At 51.6% G+C, this 16,360-nt stretch overlaps 1 protein-coding gene across 4 annotated transcripts in view; it reads right to left on the reverse strand.

Annotated features, from left to right (window-relative positions):
* The window catches only part of PRKCA (protein kinase C alpha), a 363,871-nt gene that overhangs the window by 175,822 nt on the left and 171,689 nt on the right, over positions 1–16,360 (reverse strand). Inside the window, exon 2 of one of the 4 annotated variants that reach the window (XM_024760800.1) lies at positions 4,418–4,528. The exons of the other annotated variants lie outside the window; for them this stretch is intronic. The gene's annotated coding sequence lies outside the window, so the exon portion shown is untranslated. The remainder of the gene's footprint in view (positions 1–4,417; positions 4,529–16,360) is intronic. 4 annotated transcript variants of the gene reach the window in all.

Here is a 16,360-nt window from a genome sequence, read left to right on the forward strand (position 1 = left end):
GGTCTATCACAAGACCACCCCAGGGTATGTATGATTTCTTCCATTTTGTAGAAATGGGAAACTAAAGCTCAGGAAGGTTAAGTGGCTCTCAAAGATGCACAGCTTTAAATGACACAGCCAGGATTCCAAAGCCATGCTGTTCACCCATCTCCAGAAGGTACCAGCTCCGGGGCCTCACTGCTCCCCAAACAGTCTTCAGTAACATCAAGAACAGCTGTGGAGAGGCCTCTGGATAAGAAGGCAATCTCCTGATCAGCAGAAAGATAAACATGTGGTGATGCCAGAAATGGGGAAATAGAGAATACTGCAATTCTGTTCAGGGCGACTTTTCTACAGCGGAGATGAGATAAGATAAAAGTCTTATGCACAACGAAGAGAGTTCTACCAGAACCGTGCCTCATGACTTTTCCAGTGTGACATGAAGACCAAAAGTCACTTAATCACAGGGAACAACTGTCAGTACAAAATCTTCCCACGAACATTCATTTCTAAGTGGTACCCCACATATGCAATACAAAGCATCTCAACTCCAGACCCATCAATGCACTTAGACTCAAGGGATTTAGCTGTGACTCTCACCACCGCCTCCTAAAACTCACCTTTGGAGCAACAGAGCCATGCAAGTTTAGGGACTGCTTCAAAATTCTGTTTTATTTTCTCAATGATTCCCACCCGCAAGGCTACGCTGCCTGTGGCCCTCTAATAATTTTCGCCGTAAGTTACAGTAATAATTTACTCTGGTTGAGGGAGCTTTGGTGAACTACTGTTGTCTAAAAGAAAAAGAAAATTGGAATATTGTAGCCCTCTGCCCCCTCTGATCTAGGGCCAGCCAGACTTTTCAAGGCCTGGACGCGTGCTAAATTACTATGCATAGAAAGTTTTAGGCGCGCGGTGGAGCCTCCACGAGAGTAAAACTCACACGGAAGAGCTGGAGCCAGAGAATGAATTACTAAAACCTTAAAGCAGAGACGCGGATAACCTAGTGGGGTGACCTGCAGACAGAACGCCTCGGTTCGTGCGTTAGCTGTGGAGGAGGGATTCCAGAGACAGGGTCCTAGAAGGCGGGTCCAAGTCGTTCACCTCTGTCTGTCCAGCACCCAGCCCAGGGCGTGGCCCCCAAGGTTCTCATTCAGTCTCATGGGTCCAGGAGGATGGAGGAACATAGAACGCCTCGGTTCGTGCGTTAGCTGTGGAGGAGGGGGATTCCAGAGACAGGGTCCTAGAAGGCGGGTCCAAGTCGTTCACCTCTGTCTGTCCAGCACCCAGCCCAGGGCGTGGCCCCCAAGGTTCTCATTCAGTCTCATGGGTCCAGGAGGATGGAGGAACCAACTGGGGACCGGGCAGCCACACGCTTTCCAGGAGCAGCTGGAGCCTGTCTTGTCAGCCCTTCCTGTTAACAAGGATTCTGATAGTGACAACCACTTAAAAGGATAAAGGGAGGCAATGAGAGAAAGGAGAGCTAAGTCCAAGGCCTGCTGTGAGTTAAGCCCTGCGCAGGGCACACGCACACACGTCTGCCCTTTTCAGCCCCACGACAAGCCTTTGGAGGCACCGGATGTGCTCTCAGCAGCCCGAGGGCCGTGCTTGGTGAGGGTGACGGCGTTTGCACCCGCCGTCCCACAGCTCATAGGGGGTAAGCAGGTAGCTCGAGGCCACAGAACCAGGAAGTGGAGAAGCCACTGCAACCCAGGTCTTCCTACTCTGAAGCTACCCATGTTAAACGCTGTCCTAATAGCATCCCAGATATTTTAATCTGCATTATCCTCCTTTTCCCAGACTGTATAATCTAACACACACTGTAACCTCATAAAGCATTTCCTTAGGGGTTTTATTTTCCCATCTGTGTGTCTCTCCATGACTCTTCTGTGAATGAGCCTCTCGTGACTCATGGAGGATCCATCCATATACCACGGAATTCAGATGGACTGAATTAGCCAGAGCACACCAAGAAGGTCACAGCCATCAGAGGAACAGCCCGTGTTTCTTAGACACCATTGTCCCACGGGGGCGTCTCAACACCACGACGCGGCCCTGCCGCCCAGGGCTGTGACAGGTAACAGGCTGAGGGGACTGCAAGAAATAAACGTCAGGATTAGGAAAGTGGGACACGCGCAAAAATTTAAAAATAAGAATTTTAAAAAGAGATGTCTCTAAAAGGCAACGAGTCAAACCCAGGTAAGACACGGAAATCGTGAGTATGTGGATACCAGAGGGCAGAAGCCAACAGCTACCCAAGAACCGGGCAAATGAGCAACCACGGGGGAGGGGAAGGAACGAGAACAAATGCCGACCACCCCACACGTGCCAGGCATGACGCTCTTCTGGGCTCTAGCCCTCACTTTGATTTCAAATGTAGGCACGTTAGGATAAAGGTGAGTCAGGAAACCGGAGATCTGGCCCGGGTGACATGACCGCCCTGCTGTGTGGCCCCTCGTTAAAGTGAGGGGAGAGGACCAGAGGACCCTGTGGGTCTCACAACACCCCGGGATCCCGGGACCCTTTGCTGTTGTTTTTGTTGAGAGAACAAGAAGCCGGTGACGGCGATGAAGCAGCGAGGGGCCCACAGGGACGGAGGCAGGAGGGACAGAGCAAGCCGGCCGGGCAGCAGCCACAGAGGAACTTGCAGAAGCCCCTTAAGAGCCGTGCTGTCTGCCCTGGTCAGGGGCCAGCCCTGAGCAGCGAGGAACGTCCACCAACAGGGCAGCAGGGGCTCTGGGTCCACAATGGGGCAGGTTTCACTAGCTGTCCCTCAAGACGGCAATGTATTTCTTTTTCCGCCATGGGCACAAATCAGATGCCTATTTGTTCTCAAGAATCTTTTAAGCAGGCCTCATCCTTGGTGAGTTCTCTCCATCTGGCAAAATATGAGTGCCGTGGAAGAGGCCAGAGAGATGGGCGGGGAAGAGCGGTCACGTGTGAATTCACAGATGAGGCTGCAGGAGCTCAGATCCCGGCTGTCACATTTAGTAAACCTTGGATGAGCCACTGAACTTTTCTAAGCCACAGCACAGCTTCTTTTTGCTGAAAAGCCAAGAGGATGATAGTGTAACCTCAGAGTCCGGGGATGATTGGAGAAACGAATTCATGTAAGACACTGAGGATGGTACCTGGTACTCAATGTGTAGTTGATGCTAACTGCTGTTACTCATGATGGTGCTGGTACAAGGAAATAATGACAGTAAAGCACCAGTGAGAGCCTGGTCTCACTAGAACTGAAACACATTCAAATCATAATCATTTGGATCAATCAAATCAGCATAGCTAGCCCAAGTCTGCCCCAAGGGATCCTCCTTCATTTCGCTGTCAGTAACGAATAATAGAGGTATGGGCCAAACTGTAAGTCCTGACGTTTATGTGACCATTTCCCTCATGCTGGAAGTTTATCATTCAAACACACGTGGCCCGGAAGTTCAAAGAGATCAACTTGTGACTCTGAATGTTGAGAATACAAAACTCAAGAGGAAGTCGGACATCTAGGGATAAAATGCAACTTTCATCAGACTTATGGGGAATCCACAGAAGGCCGCAGAGTTTCCCTCACGCTCCGGAGACACCAACTGAGCCACCGCACAGTTCCCATGCGAGGGGAACGTGTGAGTATGAACCTTTGGCTCAGACACAAAACCATGGTCAGCGCCACTCACACGGTCAAGGTTGACGCGATTAAAACTAATCACGTTCAGGCTGGCTGGGGCTGGGGCGGGGATCAGCAAAGGATCCTCAGGTTGCCTCAAAGGACAGAGAAACAGACTGGAAGTTGAAAGCTCCAGCTCCCTCTGCGCCGCCCAAAGGAAGTGCTCAGTAAATACTTCTGTGCTGAAAAGAAGGAAGGAAAGGGTTGACTTCTGCCCCACGGAGGCTGACAACCTTCAGACAACTTGTTCTAATGCCCCAGCAGCAGCCCCCACAGTGGAACAGATTCCTCTGAAGTGGCAGAAATAAGCCCGAGCCATCAAACGCAGCTCTCCAAAGTCGACAGCAGCCTCTCTTTCAGGACGAACCCTGCAAGAGGAAACGTTTCTCCCAGGCCAGGGTAGGAGGGCAGCGTGAAGAATCTTCTCTGGATCTTTCCTTGGCGGCTTCTGACCGACCCGCTAAGTATCCAATTAGAGCCTCAGATGGAAAAACCTGATGGGCGAGACTGGTCTGTAATGCAAGAGGAAGAAGCAGAGGGCTGACCCTCAAAACAGCCCTCCTCTGCGTAGCCAAATTAACAACTCATCGTAAACCAAGCGGTTAACATGCAAACTCCCAGCCTTGGACGCTTATGTGTTTCAAGACACGCGGCCTAATAGCATGAAGCACACCAGTGGGTATCAGGACAGGTAAACTCGGAGCCCTGGAAGAGGAGACAGGAAAACAAGGGATGTGGCCAAATGCTGCACTGCCTTCCAGAGGCTAGAGAGGCATGGCTTACCTGAGGGAAAGGCAGACAAGGGAGCAGAAGAAATGTTTTCTCTCTTAGGCGAACCAAAGGCAGTTACGTTGCTTATGAGAAGGTGCTGGGGGGAGAAAAACAGCGCATTTCCTAAAACGAAAAGAAGAGCTCTATCACTCTTCTGCACCTTTCTGGACGTCCCTCTAAGTACCGCCTGGTAAGGGGAGAGGACGTGTAGGAAAGGGAGGGTTGTATCTAAGAGGCACGTCACAAAAAGCTCTAACGTTTGACGTCTCTTTTGCCTTCAGATTCATTTTCAAAGGGCTAGTGTTGCTGACTGCCTAAGGTTCAAGTATTTTCCAGCCATGGATTTCCCTTCACCGCAGTCAGGAAAGCAGACGTGTACGTCTTGTGCTAAGAAAGCGCCGTCCCACTCACCCACCCACCCCCCCCCCGCAGGCTGTGTGCGCAAACCAGACCCACCCACGCAGCAGGTCAGATGCTGGGGGTGAACGGAGCCTCACGCAGCCTCAAAGGAGAGCGTCCTTTAACTGACTGTCGGGCGAGGCAGTCAGGGCGCTTATCCACAGCCACGTCACCCGTGGATGAGAAAGTGGGTCCCAGCCAGTCCTTAGCGTACAGTCTTACCCCAGTCAAGGAAGGGAGGGCAATGGGCGTGCCATTAAATTAAAAAGACAAAGAGAGACGCTTATAAAAAAAAGTAAGCATCAATGATACAAACAAACAAACACTTGCAAAGAACTGAGACTGTGTGGTGAAAAACAGCCATGAAAAAGAAGGAATTACCGTGTAACTTCTTCAAAGTCTTCTGCTGGCTCTACTTCCTTCTGCACAGAGGTGGGCGCGACGTACTCGAGCCAGAGCCTGGTCTTTAGCAGGAGTGAGTCACTTGGGGGAGAAAACCCATCCCCATAGGCGATGCCATCTGCAGTGTTCCCTCTGGGAAAGGCACCCTGATCTGCTTAGAAGCGGAACACGGAGCTCCAGGGGAGAAGGCACTAAATGGCATGGGAGCAAAGCCAGGGAAGGCTCAGGGGATACAGGGCTGCATGTGCCGGGGGTGTAGGAACGCATGGACGCCTGGTCCCTGGAGCCAGAACGCAGCTCCTCTCTGGGGAAATCAAACTCCCCCGCTAGAAACGCGGGTTCCAGACCGTGAGCTAAGCATTCAGAAAATCAAGTTCAGAAGAAAGTCCGCTCTCTCTGTGTCCCGGCCGCTAACTGGGACGCACAGACATCCGTGACGTGTGGTACCCAGCGGGTCCATTTGCTGAGCTAAAGGTCGAGACCAGCTGATGAGGAAGTGGGTGTGAAAACAGGTGGTCAGGAGAGAAGTCTGAGCCTCGGCTCCTGCGGATGGGCAGAGGGCTTACCCCGAGGGGAGACGGCAAGGACGGGAGGCCACCACAGGGCGACTTGTGAAAGCATGGGCCAGGCCACCTCACCTGGAACAGTCACATCACAAACACAGGGTAGACCCAGGGAACCCAGAGCCATTATTTCTGCCTCCTGACAATAGGCACAGAGGAATCTACTCTCCTACGTCACCGGGCGAAGCAGAGCCTCTCAGCCCTGGGCCCCCATGGGACCACCCGGGCAGCGCTGCCAACACACAGAGGCCACCCACTGCCCCCTTGGGACTCCGACCTAACTGATCCGGAGAACACCCAGGCCTCCTCGTGCCTCCCTGGAAAAGCTCCTTGGGCGATTCTCAGGTGTAGCTCAAGGTGTAGCTTGGGCGGGAACAGCCTCCGGCCTGCACATCTGAACGCTGACGCAGCCCCCCACCTTCCGGCCGGCTGCCACTCTGCTGGGCACGGGCTCTGCCCTCGCGCCGTGTGGTCCCCTGGCCTCCCCCATCGCAGGTTTTCCCGGAGCCCCGCACTTAGGTGTTTGCTGAGTGTACAGCAGCCAGACAGGCACCTGCTGGGACAACGGATGTTACTGAAAGGATCCTAATTATCAAAAATCCAGGTAAGCAACTAAGCAACTGGAGGTGGTGTCAGGAGGACCTGAAAGGCCCAGGGGAGGGAGGGAGAAAGAGGCAGAGACGAGGGGCCTGGCCAGGGCCAGGAGGGGAACACGAGAATGATTTTTCTCAATCTCCACCACTCGCCCCAACACAACTGTCCCTCGGTATTCATGGGTGAGCGGTTCCAAGAACCCCCTCGGATACCAAAATCCACAGATGCTCCAGTGCCTTACATAAAACGGAAAAGTAGCTGGTTGAATCGCACATACAGGGAACCACCTGCATTAACCCCTCAGAAAGGCAAAGAAGGAACATCGGTGTTTCAAGCCGTACGGCTGCATGGGGACGGCAGCAGAAACCTGAATAAGGAATCCCTGGATACCTCTGCCCAGCTTAGAGAGAGTCTGTAAAAAGGGCAGCGAGCCTGCTCCCCTGTGCTTCAGACACAGGAAGTCCACCGCTCTAACAACAACAAAATACAGAAGGTCTGGGAATCGACACCTCCCCGAACTTCTCTGGAACAAAGAAAAGAAGACGCTCGGAAAATATCCATTTTATCCTTCGTGGAAACAGAGTCCAACTGAGGACGGTAAAACAGGTAACAAACTGCAGAGGTCCAGTCCTGCTGTTGACATCCAGCCACCTCGACAGCTGAAAAGATGTGCTACCCGATGATTCTTTCTACCCAAGTATTTCTTAGTTTCCCTATCTGGTGGGGGGAAACCTTGGTGAAAGGACGGGGAAGTTCACCCTGCCATGCACATCTGCATGCATCAGTAAGACTTCGTGTCGTTGTCTTTGGCTTAATTAAATATTTTGATGTGTTTATCCCTCCTTCCATCTCTCCAATCAAAAGATGGTGTCGGGCTTCCCTGGTGGCGCAGTGGTTGGGAGTCCGCCTGCAGATGCAGGGGGCACGGGTTCGTGCCCCGGTCCGGGAGGATCCCACGTGCCGCGGAGCGGCTGGGCGCGTGAGCCGTGGCCGCTGAGCCTGCGCGTCCGGAGCCTGTGCTCCGCAACGGGAGGGGCCGCAGCGGTGAGAGGCCCGCGTACCGCAAAAAAAAAAAAAAAAAGATGGTGTCATCGGGAATAGATGTACTCAGCTTCACCTTCAAGACAATAAGCATCAGATACAGGAGGGGCTGCAGGTCAGAGCGAAGTGAACTCAGGGGCCAGGGCCAAATTTCATATCGTTTACTCTCGAGGAACTTTTAAAGGGCGCATTATGGACGGGTCCAAGCCCAACGCGCACACTTCCTAACTTGGTTCACGGCGACTGGAGCTCCCTCTCCTCCCTGACGCCGGCCGCCTTTGCACCTTGCAGACCCGGAAGGACAGACAGGGAGCGGCGGAAGCGCATGGAGTGAGTCAGCTGAGAGGTCATGGCGATCTGCTCGGCCTGCACACCACTGGGCAGTACCCTCAGCGGCTTGTTTCGAGGCCTAAGAAGAGCTGACCCTGGAGAATCCGCTGAGCCGTGGACCGCAACACTCAGGGACTTCGCGTTGTAACAGGGAAGAACCTTTGCATGCTATTACAAGTTCATCACTAAAGAGATGTTGCCTAGAAGCTTAAATTCTACATAATGGCCCATCTCTGGGAACCCTGCCTCCCAGGTAACCAGCGTGAAGCTAAAATACCTTTGTTCAGCTCACAGGACACATCCTGCCCAGGCCCACCTGTGAATGGCTGCAGGAAGGAAGAAATTAACACAACCCATCCGGAGTCTGACCGGAACCAGGAAATGCTTGACCTTACTCCCTCCCCTTTTAGTAGAAAAGAAGCCTGCATTTTAACTCAGCCAAGATGGTTCGCTGGGGCACAAGCCCACCATCTTCGTGGTCAGCTGGCTTTCTGGATGAAGTTGCTACTCCTCGGCCCCAACAACTCATCTCTCGATTACTGGCCTGTCGTGCAGCGAGTAGTACGGGCTTGGACTCGGTAACAGCGTCACCGAGTCACCGCCCAGGGGACCCCGTGAGGACATTTCCATAATGATCTTCATCTAGTTGCTCAAAACATGTAAAACCAGCCTTGGGACAAGTAAAAAGAATTGAAATATGTCAAAATCCTCATTTTACCTGTGGAGAGAAATGCAGACTCTGAGGTTCTGGAATTTCCCCTGTGGGCCATGCCACCCCCCAGGAGGGGGAGCTGGTCAAGCGCTAGTGGCTCCACCTGCAGGTGCACAGACCCTTATCAGGCTCCACTAGGCGTGGCAGGGGCTCCTGTCACCAGTGAAGAACCAGGCTCTGCCAAGTCACAGGACGGCGGGACAGAGGGGGCAGGACGAGGAAATGACTCGCTGGACTCAAAGGCCCACAAGGTCAAGCTGCTGAGGGGAGCGCGGCAAGCCCTATCACGACAGCTTCTTAGGACAGAGCCGGGGTGGAGAGCAAGCTTGGTGCATCACACACGTCTATGTCCCAGAAGGCTAGTGTCACCTTACAGAATACGATGAGAGTCTGTAAACATGTTTTTAGCTTAATGCTTGCACTTAGCCTTGTGCAAAGATCTCAATTACAAGAATACACAGTTATGAAAGGTAACATTTCAGCCCAAAAAAGTCTGCTGAAAACCAGAAAGAGGCTTTAAAAAAAAAAAAAAGAGAGAGAGAGAGACTGGCTTCCCTTCTAAGGCTGGAGTCATCTGCCCCCCTGACATAACAAAACCCAAGCCAGGGAACAGCTTCCTGGGTTTGTGTATCATTTGATTTGGAACTTCAAACTCAACCACTTTCCCTCTCCTCTAACATTTAAAAGTCACTGGCTGCCTCTTAGTGTTAACCATTCAACCAAAATAAACTCACCAAGGCTGGATCAAAATACACTAGCCAAGTAAAATACAACCTCTTCGTAACTTCTGGAAGCATCTTCTCTTCAGTTGTATGTGCTGGATTCGTTTTCTGTTGCTGCTATAACAAAGTACCACAGACTTGGTGGCAGAGAACAACACAGATCTGTCATCTTATAGGCCTGGAGGTCAGTGGTCCAGAGCGAGTCTTACAAGGCTATAATCAAGGTGGTGGCGGGGCTGTGCTCCTTCCGGGGGCGTCTGTTTCCTTGCCTTTTCCAGCCTTCAGAGGCCACCTAGGCTCCGTGGCTCATGGCCCCTTCCCCATCCTCAAAGCAAAACACTCTGCTTCCTTATCCTTTTCTGACTTTGACTCCCTTCACTCTCATAAGGACCCCTGTGACTACGAAGGGCCACCTAGGTAACGGCAGGATAATCTCTCCATCTCAAGATCCATCACTTCTGCAGCGTACTTTTTGCCATGTAAGGCATCATTCACAGGTTCTGGGTATTAGGACGAGGGTATCTGTCTGCTACATATAGATACATATTTATTACGTGGTTCCAACAGCGTACCTGCAGCAATTTCATTATCTTTTTTATGAAACACTGCATTACAAACATTTCCCATATTTCCGTACAGTCTTCCAGATTGTTTTTAAACCATACAAAGTCCCATCCGGTTGAGAAAACCCATTATAAATATATACTAAGGGGGCGATAGGTATAATATAATGAATAGGTTTTTTTTGGGTTTTGTTGTTGTTATTTTCTGGTTTTTTTTGTGCGGTACGCGGGCCTCTCATCGTTGCAGCCTCTCCCGTTGCGGAGCACAGGCTCCGGACGCGCAGGCTCAGCGGCCATGGCTCACGGGCCCAGCCGCTCCGCGGCATGTGGGATCTTCCCGGACCGGAGCACGAACCCGTGTCCCCTGAATCGGCAGACGGACTCTCAACCACTGCGCCACCAGGGAAGCCCTATAATGAATAGTTTTTTCCTTTTAAATTTTCTTTGTAGTATTTTGCGAAAAAAATAATTTTATTAATTAAAAAAAGGGAGTGAAGAAAATGAAAAGCAGCATGAAGATATGCTGACCAGAGGCTCGGAGCTCGCGGGGCAACAGAGAAGCCGACGGGAGGGGGTCCGAGCACAGAGGTCTGCAGTGTTTCTCCTGGGAGGAGGGTGCTCGGGTCTGTACTTTATTCTACACAAAAGACAATCAGCAGAACAGACACAATCACCCTATTGTCTAACCTCATGAATGACCAACGAGTAGCCACAGCTCCCTCATTTGTAGGTGCTCTCGTCTAATTTGTCAGCTCCTAAATTTTGGTTGAAGGATTGGAGCTTGTGGATGTAAATTGTATTGGAATCCAGAGCCAGGATTACCTTCTCTCCCTATTTTACAGGAACACACAAGAATCAGAATGCCACACACACCGGAAAAACCGTAAAAGGAGCTGCGGGGCCGGGGTGGTAGGGGGTCGAGGGAGGCGGAGATTACAGCTGAATCTGCTTCACAGGCACATAATATAAAACGGCGGTCAGCAAACTTTTTCTGTAACGGGCCAGAGAGTAACACCTTTCAGCTTCGCGGGCCCATCGGTCTGTCACAAGCACTCACTCGACTCCTGCTACAGGGCCAGGGCAGCCATTCACAGCTCACACATTAATGCACGGGCATGGCTGTGTTCCAGGGAAACATGTACGGATCAAGCCTCGCATGGGATTTGACCCACCAGCTGTCGTTTACAACCCTTGGTATCGAAGGAGGACGATACCTCCTTCAAAGGCGAAAGTATCCCCAAACTGTTTCTTCACCACTGCTAATCGAATCCACCTTTTTGCTCACCTTTAGCAGGTCCTGGCTGTTTTTAAGAGTCAGATAAGGTGGTGTATCTCGTTACTGGCCCCAACTCCTCTCTCCTCCCTGTACCCTCCCTCCTCCGCCCTTTTTCACATGACTTTGGAGTTCCTCCCATAAAGGTCAAATATGCTTCCTCGCCTCCTGACTTCGGGCTCAGCCAAGTGGCTTGCTTGGTCCAACAGAAAGAGGCACAAATGCCAATGTGCCAGTTCCAACCCTAAAGGAAGCAAACTTGGGGTTTGCTTATTACCTTCTTGGGCTTCTGCGCCAGTCCGGGGAGGACACACCCAGGTCAAAGGAGGATGAGAGGGGGTGTAGTGCAGACTGGACCCCCAGCCCCACTATGAGAAGGCGGGGTGCCCAGCTGAGCCCAAGTGACATCAGCCGGGCCTCCTGGGACCTGCAAATTATGTAACTGATAACACCAGGGTTGTTTTACAGCCACCGACTTCTGGGGCGGTCTGTCAGGTGACCCAGCAAGTTGATAACGGATGGTACACCAATCATAAAGCAAACTACCTCTTTATTTCAGACCTACCCAATTATATCCCCAGAAATCTTCTCTGTAGAAAGCCTTGGGACAACAGGCTGATTGATATATAGCGACATATACAGTTCAGCTATATATTTATGTATCTCAGATATATGTTTACTTGAAAACTTGTTTGACTACATTATTAATAAATGTTCTCAGTTATTTCCTTATAGCAGTGCATAGCTGCTTTTATCTACGGATCAGAACAGATACACAGGTAACATAGGCAATTTCCAAAATTTTTCAGTCCCGGTGGTATATCATTTTCAGACCACTTCATAAAACATATGGCTTGTCATCATTATTAAGGCAATATGGAGCCATGCTGACTTTGTCCGTTTATGTACAGGAAGTATGATCAGCAAGGGCATTAAATAAAGTGGCATTCATAAAGCAAGTATAAACAAAATATTCCCAGACGTTCTTCTGAACTGAATGAGAAAACAAAGCAAAAAATACAACTTTTGGAAAAGAGGGAAAAGCACGTGGAGTGGCCCTGCCATGGTCCTGTTTAACTGATGGAGGCAGATGCCCATTTTCCACTGGGGACTGATGTTACCAAGTCATCGCTTTCATCAGCACTTCCAGCAAAGAGCCAAGTCTCAGTTCACTGAAATCGTATTTGTGCAAATTCCGGCCAGGGTCATCTCAGACCCCCGCCTCTCCATCTGCAGCCACGTGGAGCAGGTCCACGCGCCCGGGAGCCTTCTCCCACCCACACTCGCACCACCACACTCACGGCGCTCGTCTCTCCTCACGACACACACTTGTCCAGTCACCACATCTCCGGAGGTTCTGTTGAAAAAGCTCGTCTCTACGTGGATGATTTCAAACGTGAAAGTCACTGTCCAAAGCCAACCCTCCAAAGACTATGTCATTCACAGCAAATGGCAAATATATCAATATCTATATTAAAAAACACATAAATGTTTACAACTTCCCATTACTGAAGACGAGAACAGTTCGTACTGACGCTGCCGGTGAGCGCCTGGAGGTTTTAGGCTGGTGGACACTCACGCAGCTGCGTCCAGCTAGCACTGCTGGGGACTAGATGGTCTATGACGGCTCAGTCACAGGCCTGGGGTGCTCAGCCAGAAAGCCCCTCTGCTCCACGTGGCCTCTCATCCTCAAGGAGGGTAACAAGGGCTCCTTCCGGCGACAGACGTCCCAAAGAGCAAGCAGGGGTGGGAGCTGCAAAGCCTCAGAGCCTTGGTTCACAACTGCCCACAATGATGCTCGTGCCACGTCTACTGGGCACAGGGAGTCACGGAGCCAGTCTGGACTCGTCAAAGCGGAGAAATGGACTCCGCCTGCTGGCCGAAGGTCTGCACAACCGTGTTACGAGGAAGCTCGAGACAAGCGTGGGAGGGTTCATGGCCATTTTTCACAGCGTACCACAGACACCCGATGATCACACGGTCCACGGTTTCTATATGAAAGTGCACTGCCATCTCCATGACTCAGTCTCCCTGCACAGTCACGAGGGAGGCTCTAGAGAACAGGGAAGGAAGGAATCTTGGATGAAGGAAGAAGGATGTGGGTACCTGTCACAGGTCACCCCCCACCAGGGACAACAGGGCAGGTACACTTCTAGGCTCATGGCCCTGGAACAGACACTCCACGAGCACAGGAATCTTTGTCTCTTTAGTTCACTGATCGATCCTCTGTGCGTGGTGGGGGCGGGGCGGGGGGGGTGCCTGGTCCACAGCAGACAAACAGGAAGATCTGTGAAGGCAGAGTGAGCGCCTCCCAGGGGGTGTGAATCGAACATTACATCACTGATCAGGTCCGCAGTGGGAGATGAGAAGGGCTAGACCCTGACACCCAGGAAAACACTAACTTATAAACACGGGTCAGCTGAAGTCAACGGCTTAGAAGTCAGGGACCACCGCTAGGTAGAACTAGAGCAGAGAAATGACACGCCAAGATGCTCCCACATCCGTCTTCCAAAATGACAGTCACAGCTTCTTGAGACCAGACACCAAACAAACGCATGATGACGTACACTTTCTGTATAATCCAAACTGAACAAAAATGCTTTTCTAAGAGGAAATGTCCATCTCTGTGGACATTAAAGGAATGTGAACCTCAACCAGCAAATGAGCGAAACACATCAGTCTTCCACCGAACGATGGGTGGTCCGTAGCACCAGGAACTGAAAAGCAAGGATGTGCAGTAAATGTCTTGGAAGGGGAGTGCGGTAGATGTATCTGCTGAACGATGGTTCGTGCTGGGGCCCCAGACCCCTGACAGCTGCTGGCCCTCCTGCCCGTCCCCACAACGAGGAAACCGAGGCCTCAGAAGCTAGTCAGGGGCAGAGAGCGGACAAGAATTCAGGAGTTTGGACTGAGCGTTAAGCTCCTTGCACTACACCCAGCTGACAGTTTTCAGAGGTATAAACAAGCTTTTGAACACAAGCAACTAAAAATAGCAATTAGTCAGCGTCCTGAATTAGATACAGTGCCATCATCAGAAGGCAATTCTGCTGGTAACAGGCCCCTCTGACGCTCACTCTGAAACGTCTCCAGAGTCACTGTCTTCTCTGCTTCCACTGGCACCACCCCGGACCCCCATCCCCACCCCCAGGTCCAGACTCTCTCCTTCCAGCATCTGCCAGCAATCTGAACTTCATCACAAAGTACTCCCTTCTCCCAAAGCTCACGCAACCTGCATGGGCATTGGCTCGTCTCACCCACCTGCATCGAATATCCGTCAGAGGAGGGAGCGCGCTCTCCCTAATCCCTGCACACACTCCCACGGCACCGAGCAGCAGATGCACGTTCTGGAGAAGCACAGCAACAGCTAACATTTACTGAGTCGTTACTATGTGATGGGCCGTGAGCTAACAAGCTTTTTACACGCATTATTTCACTGACTTCATCCCAGAACTCTATAGATCAAGTATGATTGCTTACCCTCTGCACACACATAAAGGAACGGTGGTTTGGAGAGGTTCACTGACCTGCTCAAGGTCACACAACTGGTAAGCGTGTCTGGAGCTGAGGTGCAACAGCAGGACTATTTGCCTCTAAAGTTTTCTTTTCCTAAGGCCTGGTCCTTCCCAACTAAGACCTGCCTGAGTTTGGAGGGGGTCCAGGAAATGCATTTGGGGAAGCACCCCAGGTGATCCAGATGTGCAGCCAGGCTTGGGGTCACCGCCCCACACTGACGGACTGAGACCGGACTGATGGTGAGCCTAGAACCCGAGCCAAACCCACCTGGCCACCTCTGCTCAGGTGGCTCGGGTCGCCCACACCACAGGGAGCGCTGCCCGTTCTCCTGTACTCCATCCTGCCCACTGGGATCCTCCACCACCACTTCTGGATACTCGTGGGAGCCAGAGGGCACCAGACCGCTCTTCCAGAAGCAGTGACAGAATTCACGGGGAAGCGGTACCAAGGGTCCTGACACCACAGCCCAGGCCGGGAGCAGAGCTCAAGGCCCCACTAAGCGGGTCTGACGAGTGGAAAACATTCTCGGCCTTCTCTGGGGGCCTGACTTGTTTCTTCAGTGAGTCACCCACACGTGTCAGCCCATGACAGACCCACCAACTCAGGCTCACACCATTCCGCCCAAGTTCCGAAGAGATGCTATGGTTTTCACTGCTACGGCCAGTAGACCGGGCATCATGAAACACCCGCAGCACCCTTCTAGTTCACTCTGAGCAGCTGGTCCCTCCTCCCTCTACAAAGAGCCCCGTGGGGTTTAGCACAAACCACCTGTAAGGGACTAACCCAGCCCCTCTGTAATTAAAAAATATAATACCTAGTAAGGACTGAGCTTCTGCAGGAGGTCACAAGCACGAGCTCCCCGTCGGCCCCAAGCTTCATGTGCTCCGGGCTGTCTCTCCCCCTTCAGTGCCTCCCATGCAGTTCTTTCCTTTGGGCTCCACTAGTAGCAGGAGCTCCTTTCTGCCTAGCAGAGTTGGGACAGACTCAGGGACATCACTCAATGGTACTAAAAGGAAATAAGCACAGAAATTGCAAGCGGCCAAAAAAAAGGAGGGGAGGGGGCTTATCCAGTATGGGTGTTCTGTCCTGCCACAGCCGGCTTCACTGGCTCGGTCCCAGGGCACCCTCTGTCCTGGGACGTCCATCATCTCCTCCCAAGCGTGGTGCCTGCGCTCCTCCTCGGGCTCCCAGTCTGCCAGCACCGGGAGGATGCCCACCTCGGGACCCCGGCGGCTCCCCACTGGACACCTCGAGGGGCTTTCTGGTCCAGACCAAGAGAAAGCCCCCGTGTCCCAGTCATGCATAATGGGAGCTGAGATACGGTCAAGGGAGGAATGAGAGGCTGAACGTAGCTAAAGGGGCCATGAGTTGCAAGCAGCGTTCTTTCAGAGCTAAATCTGAGTTCCTCCATTCGTTCCTCACTTGAATATTTTGCTTCAAAGAACATTCAGTATTTTGACGCCTGCTCTAAAAGTAGAAACCAGGTCTCCCCGTTTCCTTTCTCGCCTTTCAGAGAAAAGGGATGAAACAATTCCTGACCCTGTTTCTTTTCTTACACACACAGTGTCCATCCATAAAGTTGAGAGGAGTTTGTTCTTTACATGAAATCTAAATTTGTCTTAGACTGGCCTTCTTTTCAACACAGCCTTGTAACTTAGGACTTCTTCTTAGAGGATACAGATTGAGCCAGACTAGATTCATCACTGCATAACTGGATGTTTACTTTTAGCTGTCCTAATCAACCAAAAAAGGGGGGTAAAATCACATTTCAATTTTCCAGAGGAAAAATAGTTGAACCTCACCTTGTCAATTTATACCATATTTGGAGATCCTAGAGACAGTA

Source organism: Neophocaena asiaeorientalis, unplaced genomic scaffold (assembly GCF_003031525.2).
Source record: "Neophocaena asiaeorientalis asiaeorientalis breed wild unplaced genomic scaffold, Neophocaena_asiaeorientalis_V1.1 scaffold30, whole genome shotgun sequence".
Lineage (NCBI taxonomy): Eukaryota > Metazoa > Chordata > Mammalia > Artiodactyla > Phocoenidae > Neophocaena > Neophocaena asiaeorientalis.